At 40.4% G+C, this 22,498-nt stretch overlaps 1 protein-coding gene across 1 annotated transcript in view; it reads right to left on the bottom strand.

The window, feature by feature from the left end:
* The window catches only part of armc9 (armadillo repeat containing 9), a 99,176-nt gene that overhangs the window by 39,744 nt on the left and 36,934 nt on the right, over positions 1 to 22,498 (bottom strand). The window lies entirely within an intron of this gene.

The following is a 22,498-nucleotide window of genomic DNA, read 5'->3' as shown; positions in this document are numbered from 1 at the left end:
CTATTAGTGTGCCAAATTTCACAACTTTTTACCATACGGTTCTATGGGCTGCCATAGACTTCGTGGCGGAAGAAGAAGAAGAAGATGAAATATAGCTGCAAGCAGCAATACCGGGGCCAAGCGCAAAGAAGAAGACAAGACATGCCAAAATGGCTGGCAGTGTCAGATCAACTGGAGCAATGAGCAATTAATCACGTTTTAAGATGATTTTAGGCAAAAGGCTGAAAAATGCATTGTAGTCTGAGAGTGTCAGACCAACTGCAACAATTAACAATTATACAGTTTAAGAAGATTAGGCAAAATGGCTGAAATATCATATATAGAGTCACTGATAATATAAGTTAATGGTTTATCACTTTTGACCAATAGGTGGCACAGTTACGAAATTGATGTGGTGTAGTCAGAATAAGGGAACAATGACACATGCAAAGTTTGATGCCAATATGTCAAAGCATTGCAGAGATACAGCCTCAAGAGTCATTTTGGCATCATGGCTCAACTTCGTCACTGCGGTTTACAAAAACGGTTTCATCTATTGATGCAAAATCCCTAACTTTTTGTTGACATAGTCTGAAGATGATACGATTCGATTTTGGTGGAAATTGGATAAACGGTCTAGGATGAGTTTGAAAAAGTAGGTTTTGATCAAATAAGAACATTGAGGACAGGATGTTTGACCAAATATGGCAAAATTAGTATCTATGTTCTCGGCATGAGCCAATAAATGTATTATGACCAGTTTCATTAAACTAGGCTAATTTAATCAAAAGTTATTAGCATGTTTGTAAATTTTGTTATAACCTCTGACCACAAGGTGGCACTGCCCCAAAACTTTTTGAGTACCTTCAAAGCATGGTGCGGAAGACCCATACCAAGTTTCGTAACGATAGACTAATGCGTTTGTAAAATATAGTATTTTAGCACATAATTCAAAATGGCCGAGAGCCAAAATGGCCGATATGGTAAAATTGAATATCAGACAACTCTGAATACCGTCCTGAATCTAACGAGACAACTTTTATGATTTTTGGACAAACAGTTCAAAAGTTATAAGCAAAAATAGCCATTTTTTGTATCTCCGGGCCAGTAGGTGGCGCTGCGCCGAAACGCTGCAAGTTGCCTCAAGTCATGCTTGTGATGACATGTACCAAGTTTGGTTTGAATACGATAAAGCATTGTGGAGATATAGCCTTATGAGTGTTTTTGCAACCGCTACGTAAAATTTGTGTGCACGTTTATCAAAAACGATTTGACAAATCAACTTGATTTGCAAGATTTTTTGTCAGCAAGGTCTGAAGATGATCTGGTTCAATTTCTGTGCAAATCGGACAAACCGTCTAGGACGAGTTCGCAAAAGTAGGTTTTTTGGAAAATTAAATATGGCGGGGAAATTATCATGACCGAAAATGACGTCATAGGATGCAATTGAATCGGCATGAGCCAATGAATGTATTATGACAAGTTTCATTATACTAAGCTAATTAAATCAAAAGTTATTAGCATTTTTGTCAAGTTTGTTATAACTTTTGACCACAAGGTGGCACTGCCCCAAAACTTTTTGAGTACCTTCAGGGCATGGAGTGGAAGTCACATACCGAGTTTAGTAACAATACACTAATGCATTTGTAAAATATAGCATTTTAGCACATAATTCAAAATGGCCGACAGCCAAAATGGCCGATATGGTAAAATTGAATATCAGACGACTCGGCATGCCGTCCTGAATCTAACGAGACCACTTTTATGATTTTTGGACAAACGGTTCAAAAGTTATAAGCAAAAACAGCCATTTTTTGTATCTCCGGACCAGTAGGTGGCGCTGCGCCGAAACACTGCATGTTGCCTCAAGTCATGCTTGTGATGACATGTACCAAGTTTGGTTTGAATACGATAAAGCGTTGCGGAGATATTGCCTTAAGTGTGTTTTTGCAACCGCTACGTAAAATTTGTTTGCGCGTTTATCGCAAATGATTTGACGAATCAACTTGATTTGCAAGATTTTTTGTCAGCATGGTCTGAAGATGATCTGGTTCAATTTTCGTGCAAATCGGATGAACCGTCTAGGACGAGTTCGTAAAAGTAGGTTTTTCGAAAAATTCAAACTGGCGGGAAAATTTTTATGACGGAAAATGACGTCATAGGGTGCAATCGAATCGTCTTGAGCAAAGGAATCAGAGGAAAAAAGAATTTTGTTTCTAGCCCTTATGGTTCAAAAGTTATTAGCATAAACATGAGTCACATTTTGGACTGATGGTGGCGCTAGAGGGATTGAGTTTGAGACTCCAAATTTGCTACGGTGACATTTCAGACTGTCCTCTATTAGTGTGCCAAGTTTCACAACTTTTTACCATACGGTTCTATGGGCTGCCATAGACTTCGTGGCGGAAGAAGAAGAAGAAGATGAATAATAATAATAAGAACGGGAACGGTTTCAATAGGTGCCTTCGCACCTTCGGTGCTTGGCCCCTAATAATAAATATAGCTGCAAGCAGCAATACCGGGGCCAAGCGCAAAGAAGAAGACAAGACATGCCAAAATGGCTGGCAGTGGCAGATCAACTGGAGCAATGAGCAATTAATCACGTTTTAAGATGATTTTAGGCAAAAGGCTGAAAAATGCATTGTAGTCTGAGAGTGTCAGACCAACTGCAACATTTAACAATTATACAGTTTAAGAAGATTAGGCAAAATGGCTGAAATATCATATATAGAGTCACTGATAATATAAGTTAATGGTTTATCACTTTTGACCAATAGTTGGCGCAGTTACGAAATTGATATGGTGTGGTCAGAATAAGAGAACAATGACACATGCAAAGTTTGATACCAATATGTCAAAGCATTGCAGAGATACAGCCTCAAGAGTCATTTTGGCATCATGCCTCAAATTCGTCGCTGCAGTTTACAAAAACGGTTTCATCTATTGATGCAAAATCCCTAACTTTTTGTTGACACAGTCTGAAGATGATACGATTCGATTTTGGTGGAAATCGGACAAACGGTCTAGGATGAGTTTGAAAATGTAGATTTTGATCAAATAAGAACATTGAGGACAGGATGTTTGACCAAATATGGCAAAATTAGTATCTATGTTCTCGGCATGAGCCAATAAATGTATTATGACCAGTTTCATTAAACTAGGCTAATTTAATCCAAAGTTATTAGCATTTTTGTAAATTTTGTTATAACCTTTGACCACAAGGTGGCACTGCCCCAAAACTTTTTGAGTACCTTCAAAGCATGGTGCGGAAGACATACCACATTTCATAACGATAGACTAATGCGTTTGTATTTTAGCACATAATTCAAAATGGCCGACAGCCAAAATGGCCGATATGGTAAAATTAAATATCAGACGACTCGGCATGCAGTCCTGAATCTAACGAGACAACTTTTATGATTTTTGGACAAACGGTTAAAAAAATGATAAAAGCAAAAATATCCATTCTTTGTATCTCCGGACCAGTAGGTGGCACTGCGCTGAAACGCAGCATGTTGCCTCAGGTCATGCTTGTGATGACATGTACCAAGATTGGTTTGAATACGATAAAGGATTGCGGAGATATTGCCTTATGAGTGTTTTTGCAACCGCTACGCAAAATTTGTGTGCGCCTTTATCAAAAACGATTAGACAAATCAACTTGATTTGCAAGAGTTTTTGTCAGCATGGTCTGAAGATGATATGGTTCAATTTCTGTGCAAATCGGACAAACCGTCTAGGACGAGTTCGCAAAAGTAGGTTTTTTGGAAAATTAAAAATGGCGGGGAAATTGTCATGACCAAAAATTACATCATAGGGTGCAATTGAATCGGTATGAGCCAATGAATGTATTATGACCAGTTTCATTAAACTAAGCTAATTTAATCAAAAGTTATTAGCATTTTTGTAAATTTTGTTATAACCTTTGACCACAAGGTGGCACTGCCCCAACACTTTTTGAGTACCTTCAAAGCATGGTGCGGAAGACAAATACCAAGTTTCATAACGATAGACTAATGAGTTTGTAAAATATAGCATTTTAGCACATAATTCAAAATGGCCGAGAGCCAAAATGGCCGATATGGTAAAATTGAATATCAAACGACACGGCATGCCGTCCTGAATCTAACGAGACTACTTTTATGATTTTTGGACAAACGGTTCAAAAGTTATAAGCAAAAATAGCCATTTTTTATATCTCCGGACCAGTAGGTGGCGCTGGGCCGAAACGCTGCATGTTGCCTCAGGTCATGCTTGTGATGACACGTACCAAGATTGGTTTGAATACGATAAAGCGTTTCGGAGATATAGCCTTAAGTGGGTTTTTGCAACCGCTACTAAAATTTGTGTGCGCGTTTATCAAAAACGATTTGACGAATCAACTTGATTTGCAAGATTTTTTGTCAGCATGGTCTGAAGATGATATGGTTCAATTTCTGTGCAAATCGGACAAACCGTCTAGGACGAGTTCGCAAAAGTAGGTTTTTTGGAAAATTAAAAATGGCGGGGAAATTATCATGACCGAAAATGACATCATAGGTTGCAATTGAATCGGCATGAGCCAATGACTCTATTATGACCAGTTTCAATATACTAGGCTAATTTAATCAAAAGTTATTAGCATTTTTGTCAAGTTTGTTATATCTTTTGACCACAAGGTGGCACTGCCCTAAAACTTGTTGAGTACCTTCAGGGCATAGCATGGAAGTCACATACCGAGTTTAGTAACAATATACTAATGCATTTGTAAAATATAGCATTTTTTGACAAAATTCAAAATGGCCGACAGCCAAAATGGCCGATATGGTAAAATTGAATATCAGACGACTCGGCATGCCGTCCTGAATGTAACGAGACCACTTTTATGATTTTTGGACAAACAGTTCAGAAGTTATAAGCAAAAATAGCAATTTTTCGTATCTCCGGACCAGTAGGTGGCGCTGCGCCGAAACGCTGTATGTTGCCTCAAGTCATGCTTGTGATGACATGTACCAAGTTTGGTTTGAATACGATAAAGCGTTGCGGAGATATTGCCTTAAGTGTGTTTTTGCAACCACTACGTAAAATTTGTTTGCGCGTTTATCGCAAATGATTTGACGAATCAACTTGATTTGCAAGATTTTTTGTCAGCATGGTCTGAAGATGATCTGGTTTAATTTTCGTGCAAATCGGATGAACCGTCTAGGACGAGTGCGTAAAAGTAGGTTTTTCGGAAAATTCAAAATGGCGGGAAAATTTTTATGACGGAAAATGACGTCATAGGTTGCATTCGAATTGTCTTGAGCCAAGGAATCAGAGGAAAAAAGAATTTTGTTTCTAGCCCTTATGGTTCAAAAGTTATTAGCATAAACATGAGTCAAATTTTGGACTGATGGTGGCGCTAGAGGGATTGAGTTAGAGACTCAAAATTTGCTACGGTGACATTTCAGACTGTCCTCTATGAGGGTGCCAAATTTCACAACTTTTTACCATACGGTTCTATGGGCTGCCATAGACTTCGTGGCGGAAGAAGAAGAAGAAGATGAAATATAGCTGCAAGCAGCAATACCGGGGCCAAGCGCAAAGAAGAAGACAAGACATGCCAAAATGGCTGGCAGTGTCAGATCAACTGCAGAAATGAGCAATTAATCACGTTTTAAGATGATTTTAGGCAATAGGCTGAAAAATGCATTGTAGTTTGAGTGTGTCAAACCAACTGCAACAATGAACAATTATACAGTTTAAGAAGATTAGGCAAAATGGCTGAAATATCATATATAGAGTCACTAATAATATAATTTAATGGTTTATCACTTTTGACCAATAGGGGGCACAGTTACGAAATTGATGTGGTGTGGTCAAAATAAGGGAACAATGACACATGCAAAGTTTGATGCCAATATGTCAAAGCATTGCAGAGATACAACGTCTAGAGTCATTTTGGCCTCATGCCTCAAATTCGTTTGCAGCGATATACAAAAACGGTTTTGCCTATAAACGCAAAATCCATAATATTTTCTTGGCACAGCCTGAAGATGATACGATTAAATTTTTGTGAAAATCGGACAAACGGCCTAGGAGAGTTTGAAGAAGTAGTTTTTTAACAAATAGCAAGATGGAGGACAGGAAGTTTGACCAAGTATGGCAAAATTTATATTTATGTTCTCAGCAGTAGCCAAGGAATGTATTATGACCAGTTTCATTATTATAGACAAATTTATTCAAAAGTTATTAGCGTTTTTGTATATCTTGTTATACATTTTGACCACAAGGTGGCGCTGCCCTGAAACCTTTTGAGTACCTTCAGGGCATGGTGCAGAACTCGAACACATAACGAGTTTCGTAATTATACTCCAAAGCGTTATTTAAACAAAGGCCTAGAATAAATTTTTCATAATCCTGTATTTCATGTTTTTTCTATTATTGTGCCACCAAGAGATATGATACCACCATTTTTTATGTGTCCTCGGAGTGAGCCCATACATATGTGTCGATTTTGGTGAAAATATCTCATTTTGTTTTTGAGTTATAGACATTTATATGAAAAAACACATAAAAAATTACTGACACCTGACTTTGATTGGATTTTACTTCCCCTTAATGTCAATATTTTGACATTTGGGTATTAACACTTGGCTATCGACCTATGTTTCAGAACTTCTGACGCTGGTTTCGTCTTGGTCAGACTAGCATTCGAAGATATCCGCTAATGTTTTTTTAGCGCTAAGTTACCATGCTGCGAAATCTGGCAAGTCTGGTATCGTTGGACTTGGCAAGGATTCAGGAGACAAAAAAAAGTTACTCCTATGAAAACAAGTCAACCACAACCAAAGTTATAAGCATTTGGGAGGGGCAATCTCCACTAGGTGGTGCTGTTTCTAAACCTCTCAGGCTACCTCAGGTCATCGTGGCGATGACCCATACTGAGTTTTGTCAACCCTATGTCAACCTAAAATGTATTGCTGAGATCACAAAATATGGCGGAAAATGAATACTTAAACAATAATACTTAAACAATAGGCTTAAACAATAATATTTTATACAGACTAAACATGCTCACACACACAAACACACATTTTGTTGTAGATTTGTGAAATATATGGTGGGAACAAAATGTTTACTGCAAGTTTTTTTCAGGTTTCACATTACTCATCATGTGGCACAATTGTCAATACCAATACTTCAATAGAAAGGAAGTGATGCCTTTTACAAAATGTGATTGTAAATGTTATAATAGTGATTTTATAATGTCTAAATATGAATTACAGATCAATATTAGGGAGTAATATGAGCACAAATTGATGATAATAACTTAGTAGAAGCTGTATCGTTAGATTTTAGCTCAGCATTTTATGTAATGGATCATAAATTATTGCTGGATAAATTGATTGTTTAATATGTGACAATGACTACGTTTACATGGACAACAATACTCCGATATTAATCTGATTAAGACCATACTCTGATTAAGAATCTACCATCTAAACAGTGATTTCTAATTACCTTAATCTGGTTAAAGCCATACTTGAATTAAAGGTCCCATGGCATGGCATTTTTCTATCATTTTATAGTGTTTCCTGATGTATACTTTCCCGGTGTACTTATATTGTTAGTATGATTTTTACATCATAAAATGTTAGGGGTGTGCATTGGCACTGCCCTCACAATTCGATTCGATTACGATTCACCAGGTAACGATTCGATTCAATTCGATTCTACGATGCATTGCGATGCATCAAAATTCTACTGCACACAACAAGGCAAATTTTTAATCAGTCATGAGGCAATACAAGCAGTCAGATATTGAACAACAGATTGTATTGGCTGCTATGTGTGTATTATCACTCTCCTGTATCTTTGACATAAATGTCATTAAATAAAATAAAATTGAATGGTACAGTAAAAAGCTTTGAGACAGGGCACTTCATGAACTCCTGTGCAAATATTAATCCGTAATTACAGTCACACTATTGTAACAACAACCACCACCCAGGCACCCAGCAATAAAAATATTCAGTGCAACACACACAGTAACGTTGACACTAGGGACTCGTCAATTCTCGTGCTTGATTTTAGTGTGGCAGGCGCGTTAGCAGGGCGTAAGCAGCGCATATTTTTTTCGGCGCCCATGTTAACAGATTAGAGCATTCACATCGCACGCAGAGGCGGCACGGCAGCGCATCGCAGGAGGAGAAGCAGCAGTAGTGCCGCGATCGTTTCGGCGCCGAGTCTATTTTGCCGCGCTGCTCACGCTGATTTAAAGCCACAGTGGATTGTTCTTGATCAAAACTGACCAGATTAACATGGAAAATAACAAATTCCACCATGAAATCATGTAGTGAAGTGCCCCGTGTGTTTCACAATCACCATATGACATCCAGAGCTGTTAAAAAAATTAAAAACACAACACTGCCAGAAGTTTTTGCCCAAACTTCAAAAGCCTGTTTAAATTATTAAAACTAGAAGCATATATTCACTTTAATGTTAACTTACATTTATCATGTGAACTACTTATATACAACAAGTTATATGCATGCATATGTGTTTGGGACAGAGGGGAACACGGTCGCATTTGCAGCATGCTGCCCATCATAAATCAAAGCACGAGACAGACGGGGCTCGGAGGAGAAGACCGTAAATGTGACATAATGTACAATATTTGTCTGCATTTGCAATATCCGCGCGAGACAAACGCTGCCAGTGTGAATTCACAATGGGGGCGCGGGCTCCGGCTCTCCATACCCACCGCTCCGCGTGCGGTGTGAAGCCGGCGTCAGAATCCGAAATGTGCCCAGATGTCCGCTTTCCAATCTTTGGGTGCGTTTTTAATACCCGTCTATCGCGGTCATCTCCCTCCGCCTCAGCCATCTTGATTGTTGTTGTTATGACCCTGGAAATAATTGAAACTTCACAACTTTATTGTCCAACTCAAGTCCAGAAAATAAACGGTGACATAATCGATTATGGCACTTTGCCGCATCGATGCTGAATCGTGCATGCCCCGCATTGCGATGCATCGCTGAATCGATTATTGTTGACACCACTATAAAATGTCATAATTTAGAAATAAAAGGCATTTTTTCTATACTGCTGTTTGCCCTGTGGCTGAATGCACTGCTTCAAGAGGCGTGTATGCTGTGAGACTTCAGTAAAAACGCCCACTGTTGTGATTGGCTGACATCTTTGCATTTTAAATGAGCGGAGGGGGCGCGGTTTAACGAGGCACGAGCAGGCACGAGTCTGCCAGAGACGGATGGACCGGTGTTCACTTCTCATCAGTTCTCTCAGCATGTCTCAGTTCAGGGTGAACTGTTGTAGTTACTAGCATATACTTCAGGTTATTCGTTTATTTCTAGTCGGAGGGACTGTCACTCATGTGGATCAGCGCTGACTCGAGACGCGAACCGTTTAGAACGATTCAGTCCGATTTGGTGAACTGGTTCGGTTCACTAAAAAGAACCGATTCAAAAGAATGATTCGTTCGCGAACCGGACATCACAGGGAGACGGAGCGATTGCTAACAAAGTTATTTATAGTAACTACTGAGTTATGAGAGCGCTGTCTGTCAGCGCGAGTTTATTGTGTTTGTATCTGAGAGTTCTGAATAAACACGAGTCCCAGTCACGCCGAGTCCGTCTTCATCATTATTCTACCAACTTTGTAACACATGCAATGTACCATTACAGCGAGATGAACGAGTTAGTAAGTGTTGAGTATAGCATTATTTCTAGATATGTTCCAATCATATGAAAAGCGTCAGTGACGCGCATTGAGTAACTTACACAGCGCAAACAAAGACACAACAGCAGTAATCGAATGTAATCCAGTTTATTGTGGGGAAAGCTGGCTAGCCTAGCCCAGATATGCTCACGCTTACCCTCCTTCTGCTTAATCTCACGCCGCGTTTGGTGCCTCCGCTGTGGGCCAGATGCAGTACTGGGGGTCGGGGATGTTGAAGGCCGAGCTTCGGCGTGTGTGAGGTTTATCTCTACAGATGTGACTCTGCTGGTGTTGAGCAGAAAAGACTGTATGCACATTTAAGAACAGATAGACGCGACGAGGACGTACAAAAACACTGACTCACAAGATAGAAAACACCTTTCTGTCGGGAGAGAAGCCGCAGTGTGTGCACGAATAATAAATAATTAGCTACACATAAGAAATTAATGATCACAGATCAGAAGGAACTGAAGAAAGACTTCTGTTTTCATTTGTACATCCAAACACTGAGAAACTGCCAGCGTTCACTCGTTCACAAGTAATGATCTCTCGAGCACTTGCAAGGGCGTGCCAGATTCTCTGGGTGGAGGAAAGGGAGGAAACCGTTCCTGCTTGGACGTCAAACCAGGAGACTTCAGGATTGGCTCGTCTGGGCTGTCATTTTCTCAAAGGCAGAGAAAGACAGCCAGAACTCGGTTTTACACCGATCAACATTTCTATACACTTGGGGACAATATTCAGGCTAGGGGAACTCATATTAATGTTGAAATACCTCATAAAATGAAGATTTCATGCCATGGGACCTTTAAACAAAAATCGAATTAAGACATGTGGAGTATGCCTATTTTAGTCGCATCATCGAAGTGCATTGTAGACATGTATACACCTTAATCAAACTATTAACGTCGTCGTGTAGGAGTTTTCGCCGCATTTTGTGACAGGACACACACACACACACACACCAGGCAAGTGCAGAGCGGAGGAGGGCTTTGGAGCGCGAGCCCCTGTCCTTTTTAAAAATGTATCAAAAGTGCCCCTCTCAACAATCATCAATAATATTGTGACAAATAAAACAGAATTTGAATTATAATTAATAAAACAGCGCATACAAAACAGTAACAAGGCACTCAAATGTCCCGTTTATCTTTTACGTATCTGTCAGTTTGAAATGTCGTTGCCATGACGTGTTGCTATGGTTGGTGCGTGTCTTGCTTGACTGCTCATTCTGACACTGCCTCCTCCATATTTTTTTCTTTGTGTTGTAATATGTAAAAGTACATTGTAAAAGTAAAATACAATAAGTTTGTATCTGTAATCTCAGATTCATAATTGTCTGCTTACAACAGCGGTCGAGAACCTCTAGGCTCGCGAGCCATATGGCCATTCAGTGAACGCCTGTGGCTCGACGGCAGAAAAAAACAATCCAAACAATCACGATTTTGAAACCTCAATTTTCATCATTAATCAAAGCTATTAATCGAAATGTAGGCTGTCAAGAAAGAGGCAAGATGGGCAGTGTCTCTTCAAAAAAAACTGAAAGACACAACATATAATATTACAAAAATAAAACAACGTAGCCTATGTATATATATATATATATATATATATATATATATATATATATTACATTAAAAAGTATAAAAATCACTCATTTTTATAAAGGAACACTGTCCGACAGCGACACCCGCAGGTAGTCTAAAGTTACAGCGGTTTGCCTGAGGCTAATGATTTTAACAGACCCATGAAAGGCGCACTATGATTGGCCGTCGAGTGGCAAGGAGACGTAATGACGTGCCATTAATCGAGCTATGTTCTATATGTAAAACGGGAACATGAACGGAATATTCTAAAATCAACTCATGTAAACACCTTAATCAGATTATTGTCTTATTCAGATTAAGGGCAATAATTAGATTACTGCTGTCCATGTAAACATAGTCACTGTTTATGTTATTATGGAAGTTATTCAGATTTTAAAGAGCAATGTGGTGTTCCTCAAGGAAGTTGTTTAGGACTATTATTATCATCATCATTATTTTATCAATAATCTTCCTCCTGTTTTAAACTGTGCGCAGACAGTCATGTATTGTGTTTTGAAAACCACTGCACAACAATGGACTATAATATCTGGAGGAATGAAAATATGGAATGATTTACTATCAGATATTATAAAATGAGTTTTACAAGGAAGGAACATTTAATGGAATTTGTTAATGGGATTTGTATGTTTCATTTTATTGTTGTTGATTTAATTAGGGCCCGAGCACCGATGGTGGTCTACATGCCAATATTTAGTCAGTTATAGTGCCACCTGTGGGCAACAGTAAACTGTGATTAACTCCTCATTAAGATTGAACCAGAATCATATTTGGTCAGTGTAATCTTAAGCCTTAGTGATGTAAAATTTCAAAGATCTTGAGTTTCGTTGAACTGAGTTTTGAGTTTTGTCTGTGGCATCCTGACAAAGTCTGATGTTTCCGCAAAATTTTAGTTAGTCATAGTGCCACCAGCTGGTCAAGTCAAGTCACCTTTATTTAAATAGCGCTTTCAACAAGTCCAATTGTTTCAAAGTAGCTTCACAGTGTTAACTATCTAACTATCTAGCTAATTTCAATTTTCATATAGTGTCAATGCGGGCAGAACGATAATATAGTTGAAATTTAGGTGTCCCCAACTGAGCAAGCCAAAGGCAACGGTGGCAAGGAACCAAAATTCCTTTCAAGGCCAGCATGGAGAAAAAGAAACCTTGGGAGAAACCTGTTTGGGTGCCAGTTGTCCTCTGGCCGATGAACAAACAGTGTATGATTATAATTCTGGCAACATTACAGTTCAGAAGTCATATTAGATAAATAGATATTCGTAAGATTATTCGATAGATTGGAGTCGTCGTGCTGGAGACGGGTTTAATGAGGGTGTCATTTAGATGCAGCATTTACAGGGCAGAGTTTAGTTGACAGGCTCTCTTTAGACATATCAGGGATGCATTGGTCATGTCCAGGTGCAGGTCGACCATCTGATCTGAACACAGCCCGGTAGCAGGAAGTGTGGCAAATACAAATGATTGATGTAGTCCTCCTATTTTTATATACTTAAATGCATATTGGCCACCGTGCTCTGTTTTCCTAAAGCCCCAAGGTGGTGGTGGCACAGGTGCGAGATCCCTTTCATTGCTCTTGCAGCTTTAATGTAGTTTTGTATTTTTTACTGTTTGGGACCTCATGAAGAGTAGTCACTGCCTAGGTACTGGCTAATGGGGATCCAAGTAAACAAATAAACTTAGATCATAGATGGGAAAGAGCATTCACGGCAAAACAGGCAATTTAACTAAGGAAAAATATGTTTTTTTTGACAGTTATAACACATCTCTGCTTTTTTTTAGGTGTCCTCAAAGTGTGCCCAAAAATATATGTGTAAAATTTGTTGTAAATATCTCATTTTATTTTAAAGTTATAGCCACTTATATTTAGAGAGAATTGGCTGCATTGATTGGATTTTTTTTTTTTGCCACTTCCTTCCAAAATGTTGGCTTTTGGTCATTATTGTTTAGCTATTGACCTATGTTATGTGTCTTGAAGACATTCGCAAAGGTTTTTTAGGTGCTAAAATACACCTTTTCACATACCATAAGGTGAAACCTGGCATGTTTGGTATCACTGGAATTCAGCAATGATTCAGGAGTCTAAGGAGGTGAATGCTCATTCAGGGCATTGTGCCAATGACGTATACAGAGTTTTTTGAGATATGCCAGTGTCCTCATAGACTATCATGGCAACCTGGATGAAGACAATGAATGCCCATTGTCATCTGACTAATGTTTGGGTGCCTATATTGCCATTTTCATGTGTTTTTCCCCTGTTATAGCGCCAACAAGTGGTTAATAGTTGCGATTTTTTTCATGTGATCTCAGACTGAGCTCACATACATGTGACCTGAATTTGGTGAAAATATCTAATTCCGTTCACAAGTTAAAGCCATTTTAGTAAAAGAGGTCCCGGTTACATCAAACATTTTGGCTCCCCTTAGCGACCATGAATCAAAATGTGTTTTTTTTTAAATAATTATTGATAATCACTCTCCAGAGAACATTTCTGCAGTGATTTGGTTCTGATCAGGCAAAGAACCTGGGAGTAATTTGCAAAAGTAGGTTTTACAAAAAACCTAAAATATCTCGAAATTGGCGCCTGAAGGGCGAGCAAATCCGAGGCATGCATTTTGTCCGCCTTGAGCCAAGGATTCCAGCGATATAAGGCACTCGAGGCTATGCCTTACGGTTGAGGAGTTATGAGCCGTTTCGTACTTTTGATCGCCGTTTCGTACTTTTGATCGCTGTAGCGCCCCCGTCAGGCCGATCGGGGCGTGCTTCGGTGACGTCAGTAGTCGTTGTGAGTACTACCATCCCTGCAAGTTTCAAGTCTCTACGACTTACGGTTTGGTCTGCCCGATCAGTTTTAGCTGGAGAATGATGCATCATGGGAAAATGAACAGTTACAATAGGGTTTCAGCCTGACACCTGACTTTGATTGGATTTTACTACCCCTTACTATCAATATTTTGACATTTGGGCTCGCGATCGTGCCTAACGACCTATGTTTCCGAACTTCTGACGCTGGTTTCGTCTCGATCGGACTAGCGGTTTCGAAGATATCGGCAAAAAAGTTTTAAGCGCTAAATTACAACGGTGCACAAACCATACGGCGAAACCTGGCAAGTGTGGTATCGTTGGACTCGGCAACGATTCAGGAGTCTAATGAGATGAGTCTCGTGAAAACAAGTCAACCACACCCAAAGTTCTGAGCCTTTTTTAAAAAAAATCTCCACTAGGCGGCGCTGTTTCTAAACTTGTCAGGCTACTTTGGGGTATCGTGGTGATGACCCATACCGAGTTTTGCAACAATCCGTTCATGCGTTGATAAAATACAGCATTTTAGCACATAATTCAAGATGGGCGACAGCCAAAATGGCCGATATGGTAAAATTGGATATCCTTCGACTCGGCATGACGTCCCGAATCTAACGAGGCCCCTTTTATGATATTTGGACAAACGGTTCAGCAAAGAAAAGCTAAAATAGCCATTTTTCGTATCTCCAGACCAGTAGGTGGCACAGCGCCGAAACGCTGCATGTAGCCTCAAGTCATGCTTATGATGACATGTACCAAGTTTGGTTTGAACACGATAAAGCGTTGCGGAGATATTGCCTTAAGTGTGTTTTTGCAAATGTTATGTAAAATTTGTTCGCGCGTTTATTGAAAACGATTAGACGAATCAACTTGATTTGCAAGATTTTTGGTCAATATTGTCTGAAGATGATCTGGTTCAATTTTCGTGCAAATCGGATGAACCGTCTAGGACGAGTTCGCAAAAGTAGGTTTTTCGGTTAATTGAAAATGGCGGGGAAATATCCAAGACGGAAAATGACGTCATAGGGTGCAACCGAATTGGCATGAGCTCAGAAATTAGAGGAAAAAAGAATTTCGTTTCTAGCCCTTACGGTTCAAAAGTTATTAGCATAAACATGAGTACACATTTGGACAGGTGGTGGCGCTAGAGGTATTGAGATAGAGACACCAAAATTGCCATGGTGACATACCAGACCATCCTCTATTAGTGTGCCAAATTTCACAACTTTTTACCATACGGTTCTATGGGCTGCCATAGACTCCCATGGCGGAAGAAAAAAAGACGGGAACGGTTTCAATAGGTGCCTTCGCACCTTTGGTGCTTGGCCCCTAATAAAAAGGGCATAAAAAGGGTCTAAAAAGGCCTATAAAAAAAAGACTATAGGGTCTGAGCACTTGATTTTTGAGCTGCTGGTTGCAAAAACTTTATCAAGCCTGGTGACATGTGCATCGGAGAGGTCAAAGGTCAATTTTTGCATTTTCAGCTCATTTATCATGGAAAAGTGGTGTTTTTTTTTTTTACCTTTTAAACTGGTATGCCTCTACTGATGGCCCGATCTCCGTCAAAGTTTGCACGCGTCTTTACAATAATGCGACGCACATGCTCAGCCGATTTGGTGAAGTTCTGCGCAGAGCAGGCAATTTTTAGTCATTTAAATGTCATTTCGCATAGGATAATATAGAGCATTTTTTTCACCTTTATAACAGTTAAAGCGCCACGGCGGCCATAAAAGTCTGCAAGCCTCTTTAGGGTCACGTGACGCATGCCCACGCGTGATTTTGTGAAGCTGTATGCAAATCAGGCAGGAAGAGGGCCGCTTTCAGGCATTTAATGGGATTTTCCATAGAAATACATCATTGTGACCCCTTTTTAACCGTTATAGCGCCACCAAGTGGCCAATCGCCACGTCCTTTTTCATGCGGCCACAGAACGAGCTCTTACATATGTGTGCTGAGATTGGTGAAAATACCTCGTTCCGTTCACGAGTTATAGCCAATTTAGTAAAAGTGGCTCCTCCCCCTTCCAACGTTTTGGCAGCCCTTAGGGGCCGTGAACCCAAATTTCCACTTTTTTTTATAACCTTTGACAATCAGACTCCAGAGAATCTCGCTGCGCTGGTTTGGTTCCGGTCGGGCCAATAACCTAGGACTAGTTTGCAAAAGTAGGTTTTGCAAAAAATCCCAAATAGCCGAAATTTTTCCCACTCTGACGAGCAAATCCGAGGCATGCATTTTGTCCGCCTTGAGCCAAGGATTCCAGCGATATAAGGCACTCGAGGCTATGCCTTACGGTTGAGGAGTTGTGAGCCGTTTCGTACTTTTGATCGCCGTTTCGTACTTTTGATCGCTGTAGCGCCCCCGTCAGGCCGATCGGGGCGTGCTTCGGTGACGTCAGTAGTCGTTGTGAGTACTACCATCCCTGCAAGTTTCAAGTCTCTACGACTTACGGTTTGGTCTGCCCGATCAGTTTTAGCTGGAGAATGATGCATCATGGGAAAATTAACAGTTACAATAGGGTTTCAGCCTGACACCTGACTTTGATTGGATTTTACTACCCCTTACTATCAATATTTTGACATTTGGGCTCGCGATCGTGCCTAACGACCTATGTTTCCGAACTTCTGACGCTGGTTTCGTCTCGATCGGACTAGCGGTTTCGAAGATATCGGCAAAAAAGTTTTAAGCGCTAAATTACAACGGTGCACAAACCATACGGCGAAACCTGGCAAGTGTGGTATCGTTGGACTCGGCAACGATTCAGGAGTCCAATGAGATGAGTCTCGTGAAAACAAGTCAACCACACCCAAAGTTCTGAGCCTTTTTTAAAAAAAATCTCCACTAGGCGGCGCTGTTTCTAAACTTGTCAGGCTACTTTGGGGTATCGTGGTGATGACCCATACCGAGTTTTGCAACAATCCGTTCATGCGTTGATAAAATACAGCATTTTAGCACATAATTCAAGATGGGCGACAGCCAAAATGGCCGATATGGTAAAATTGGATATCCTTCGACTCGGCATGACGTCCCGAATCTAACGAGGCCCCTTTTATGATATTTGGACAAACGGTTCAGCAAAGAAAAGCTAAAATAGCCATTTTTCGTATCTCCAGACCAGTAGGTGGCACAGCGCCGAAACGCTGCATGTAGCCTCAAGTCATGCTTATGATGACATGTACCAAGTTTGGTTTGAACACGATAAAGCGTTGCGGAGATATTGCCTTAAGTGTGTTTTTGCAAATGTTATGTAAAATTTGTTCGCGCGTTTATTGAAAACGATTAGACGAATCAACTTGATTTGCAAGATTTTTGGTCAATATTGTCTGAAGATGATCTGGTTCAATTTTCGTGCAAATCGGATGAACCGTCTAGGACGAGTTCGCAAAAGTAGGTTTTTCGGTTAATTGAAAATGGCGGGGAAATATCCAAGACGGAAAATGACGTCATAGGGTGCAACCGAATTGGCATGAGCTCAGAAATTAGAGGAAAAAAGAATTTCGTTTCTAGCCCTTACGGTTCAAAAGTTATTAGCATAAACATGAGTACACATTTGGACAGGTGGTGGCGCTAGAGGTATTGAGATAGAGACACCAAAATTGCCATGGTGACATACCAGACCATCCTCTATTAGTGTGCCAAATTTCACAACTTTTTACCATACGGTTCTATGGGCTGCCATAGACTCCCATGGCGGAAGAAAAAAAGACGGGAACGGTTTCAATAGGTGCCTTCGCACCTTTGGTGCTTGGCCCCTAATAAAAAGGGCATAAAAAGGGTCTAAAAAGGCCTATAAAAAAAAGACTATAGGGTCTGAGCACTTGATTTTTGAGCTGCTGGTTGCAAAAACTTTATCAAGCCTGGTGACATGTGCATCGGAGAGGTCAAAGGTCAATTTTTGCATTTTCAGCTCATTTATCATGGAAAAGTGGTGTTTTTTTTTTTTACCTTTTAAACTGGTATGCCTCTACTGATGGCCCGATCTCCGTCAAAGTTTGCACGCGTCTTTACAATAATGCGACGCACATGCTCAGCCGATTTGGTGAAGTTCTGCGCAGAGCAGGCAATTTTTAGTCATTTAAATGTCATTTCGCATAGGATAATATAGAGCATTTTTTTCACCTTTATAACAGTTAAAGCGCCACGGCGGCCATAAAAGTCTGCAAGCCTCTTTAGGGTCACGTGACGCATGCCCACGCGTGATTTTGTGAAGCTGTATGCAAATCAGGCAGGAAGAGGGCCGCTTTCAGGCATTTAATGGGATTTTCCATAGAAATACATCATTGTGACCCCTTTTTAACCGTTATAGCGCCACCAAGTGGCCAATCGCCACGTCCTTTTTCATGCGGCCACAGAACGAGCTCTTACATATGTGTGCTGAGATTGGTGAAAATACCTCGTTCCGTTCACGAGTTATAGCCAATTTAGTAAAAGTGGCTCCTCCCCCTTCCAACGTTTTGGCAGCCCTTAGGGGCCGTGAACCCAAATTTCCACTTTTTTTTATAACCTTTGACAATCAGACTCCAGAGAATCTCGCTGCGCTGGTTTGGTTCCGGTCGGGCCAATAACCTAGGACTAGTTTGCAAAAGTAGGTTTTGCAAAAAATCCCAAATAGCCGAAATTTTTCCCACTCTGACGAGCAAATCCGAGGCATGCATTTTGTCCGCCTTGAGCCAAGGATTCCAGCGATATAAGGCACTCGAGGCTATGCCTTACGGTTGAGGAGTTGTGAGCCGTTTCGTACTTTTGATCGCCGTTTCGTACTTTTGATCGCTGTAGCGCCCCCGTCAGGCCGATCGGGGCGTGCTTCGGTGACGTCAGTAGTCGTTGTGAGTACTACCATCCCTGCAAGTTTCAAGTCTCTACGACTTACGGTTTGGTCTGCCCGATCAGTTTTAGCTGGAGAATGATGCATCATGGGAAAATGAACAGTTACAATAGGGTTTCAGCCTGACACCTGACTTTGATTGGATTTTACTACCCCTTACTATCAATATTTTGACATTTGGGCTCGCGATCGTGCCTAACGACCTATGTTTCCGAACTTCTGACGCTGGTTTCGTCTCGATCGGACTAGCGGTTTCGAAGATATCGGCAAAAAAGTTTTAAGCGCTAAATTACAACGGTGCACAAACCATACGGCGAAACCTGGCAAGTGTGGTATCGTTGGACTCGGCAACGATTCAGGAGTCTAATGAGATGAGTCTCGTGAAAACAAGTCAACCACACCCAAAGTTCTGAGCCTTTTTTAAAAAAAATCTCCACTAGGCGGCGCTGTTTCTAAACTTGTCAGGCTACTTTGGGGTATCGTGGTGATGACCCATACCGAGTTTTGCAACAATCCGTTCATGCGTTGATAAAATACAGCATTTTAGCACATAATTCAAGATGGGCGACAGCCAAAATGGCCGATATGGTAAAATTGGATATCCTTCGACTCGGCATGACGTCCCGAATCTAACGAGGCCCCTTTTATGATATTTGGACAAACGGTTCAGCAAAGAAAAGCTAAAATAGCCATTTTTCGTATCTCCAGACCAGTAGGTGGCACAGCGCCGAAACGCTGCATGTAGCCTCAAGTCATGCTTATGATGACATGTACCAAGTTTGGTTTGAACACGATAAAGCGTTGCGGAGATATTGCCTTAAGTGTGTTTTTGCAAATGTTATGTAAAATTTGTTCGCGCGTTTATTGAAAACGATTAGACGAATCAACTTGATTTGCAAGATTTTTGGTCAATATTGTCTGAAGATGATCTGGTTCAATTTTCGTGCAAATCGGATGAACCGTCTAGGACGAGTTCGCAAAAGTAGGTTTTTCGGTTAATTGAAAATGGCGGGGAAATATCCAAGACGGAAAATGACGTCATAGGGTGCAACCGAATTGGCATGAGCTCAGAAATTAGAGGAAAAAAGAATTTCGTTTCTAGCCCTTACGGTTCAAAAGTTATTAGCATAAACATGAGTACACATTTGGACAGGTGGTGGCGCTAGAGGTATTGAGATAGAGACACCAAAATTGCCATGGTGACATACCAGACCATCCTCTATTAGTGTGCCAAATTTCACAACTTTTTACCATACGGTTCTATGGGCTGCCATAGACTCCCATGGCGGAAGAAAAAAAGACGGGAACGGTTTCAATAGGTGCCTTCGCACCTTTGGTGCTTGGCCCCTAATAATAAGAACGGGAACGGTTTCAATAGGTGCCTTCGCACCTTCGGTGCTTGGCCCCTAAATATAGCTGCAAGCAGCAATACCGGGGCCAAGCGCAAAGAAGAAGACAAGACATGCCAAAATGGCTGGCAGTGTCAGATCAACTGCAGCAATGAGCAATTAATCACGTTTTAAGATGATTTTAAGCAAAAGGCTGAAAATGCATTGTAGTCTGAGAGTGTCAGACCAACTGCAACAATTAACAATTATACAGTTTAAGAAGATTAGGCAAAACGGCTGAAATATCATATATTGAGTCACTGATAATGTAAGTTAATGGTTTATCACTTTTGACCAATAGGTGGCACAGATACGAAATTGATGTGGTGTGGTCAGAATAAGGGAACAATGACACATGCAAAGTTTGATGCCAATATGTCAAAGCATTGCAGAGATACAGCCTCAAGAGTAATTTTGGCATAATGGCTCAACTTCGTCGCTGCGGTTTACAAAAACGGTTTCATCTATTGATGCAAAATCCCTAACTTTTTGTTGACACAGTCTGAAGATGATACGATTCGATTTTGGTGGAAATTGGACAAACGGTCTAGGATGAGTTTGAAAAAGTAGGTTTTGATCAAATAAGAACATTGAGGACAGAATGTTTGACCAAATATGGAAAAATTAGTATCTCTGTTCTCGGCATGAGCCAATGACTGTATTATGACCAGTTTCATTAAACTAGGCTAATTTAATCAAAAGTTATTAGCATGTTTGTAAATTGTGTTATAACCTCTGACCACAAGGTGGCACTGCCCCAAAACGTTTTGAGTACCTTCAAAGCATGGTGCGTAAGACATGATTTTTGGACAAACAGTTCAAAAGTTTTAAGCAAAAATAGCCATTTTTTGTATCTCCGGACCAGTAGGTGGCGCTGCGCCGAAACGCTGCATGTTGCTTCAAGTCATGCTTGTGATGACATATACCAAGATTGGTTTGAATACGATAAAGAGTTGTGGAGATATAGGCTTATGAGTGTTTTTGCAACCGCTACGCAAAATTTGTGTGCGCGTTTATCGAAAACGATTTGACAAATCAACTTGATTTGCAAGATTTTTTGTCAGCATGGTCTGAAGATGATCTGGTTCAATTTTCGTGCAAATCGGACAAACCGTCTAGGACGAGTTCGTAAAAGTAGGTTTTTTGGAAAATTAAAAATGGCGGGGAAATTATCATGACCGAAAATGACATCATAGGTTGCAATTGAATCGGCATGAGCCAATGACTCTATTATGACCAGTTTCAATATACTAGGCTAATTTAATCAAAAGTTATTAGCATTTTTGTCAAGTTTGTTATATCTTTTGACCACAAGGTGGCACTGCCCGAAAACTTTTTGAGTATCTTCAGGGCATAGCAAGGAAGTCACATACCGAGTTTAGTAACAATATACTAATGCATTTGTAAAATATAGCATTTTTTGACAAAATTCAAAATGGCCGACAGCCAAAATGGCCGATATGGTAAATTTGACTATCAGACGACTCGGCATGCCGTCCTGAATGTAACGAGACCACTTTTATGATTTTTGGACAAACGGTTCAAAAGTTATAAGCAAAAATAGCAATTTTTCGCATCTCCGGACCAGTAGGTGGCGCTGCGCCGAAACGCTGGATGTTGCCTCAAGTCATGCTTGTGATGACATTTACCAAGTTTGGTTTGAATACGATAAAGCGTTGCGGAGATATTGCCTTAAGAGTGTTTTTGCAACCGCTACGTAAAATTTGTTTGCGCGTTTATCGCAAATGATTTGACGAATCAACTTGATTTGCAAGATTTTTTGTCAACATGGTCTGAAGATGATCTGGTTCAGTTTTCGTGCAAATCGGATGAACCGTCTAGGACGAGTTTGTAAAAGTAGGTTTTTTGGAAAATTCAAAATGGCGGGAAAATTTTTATGACGGAAAATGACGTCATAGGGTGCAATCGAATCGTCTTGAGCCAAGGAATCAGAGGAAAAAAGAATTTTGTTTCTAGCCCTTATGGTTCAAAAGTAATTAGCATAAACATGAGTCAAATTTTGGACTGATGGTGGCGCTAGAGGGATTGAGTTTGAGACTCCAAATTTGCTACGGTGACATTTCAGACTGTCCTCTATTAATGTGCCGAATTTCACAACTTTTTACCATACGGTTCTATGGGCTGCCATAGACTTCGTGGCGGAAGAAGAAGAAGAAGAAGAAGAAGAAGAAGAAGAAGAAGATGAATAAT

This window comes from Gobio gobio, assembly GCF_949357685.1.
Source record: "Gobio gobio genome assembly, chromosome: 24".
Lineage (NCBI taxonomy): Eukaryota > Metazoa > Chordata > Actinopteri > Cypriniformes > Gobionidae > Gobio > Gobio gobio.
This window is presented reverse-complemented; position numbering and strand designations above follow the sequence as displayed.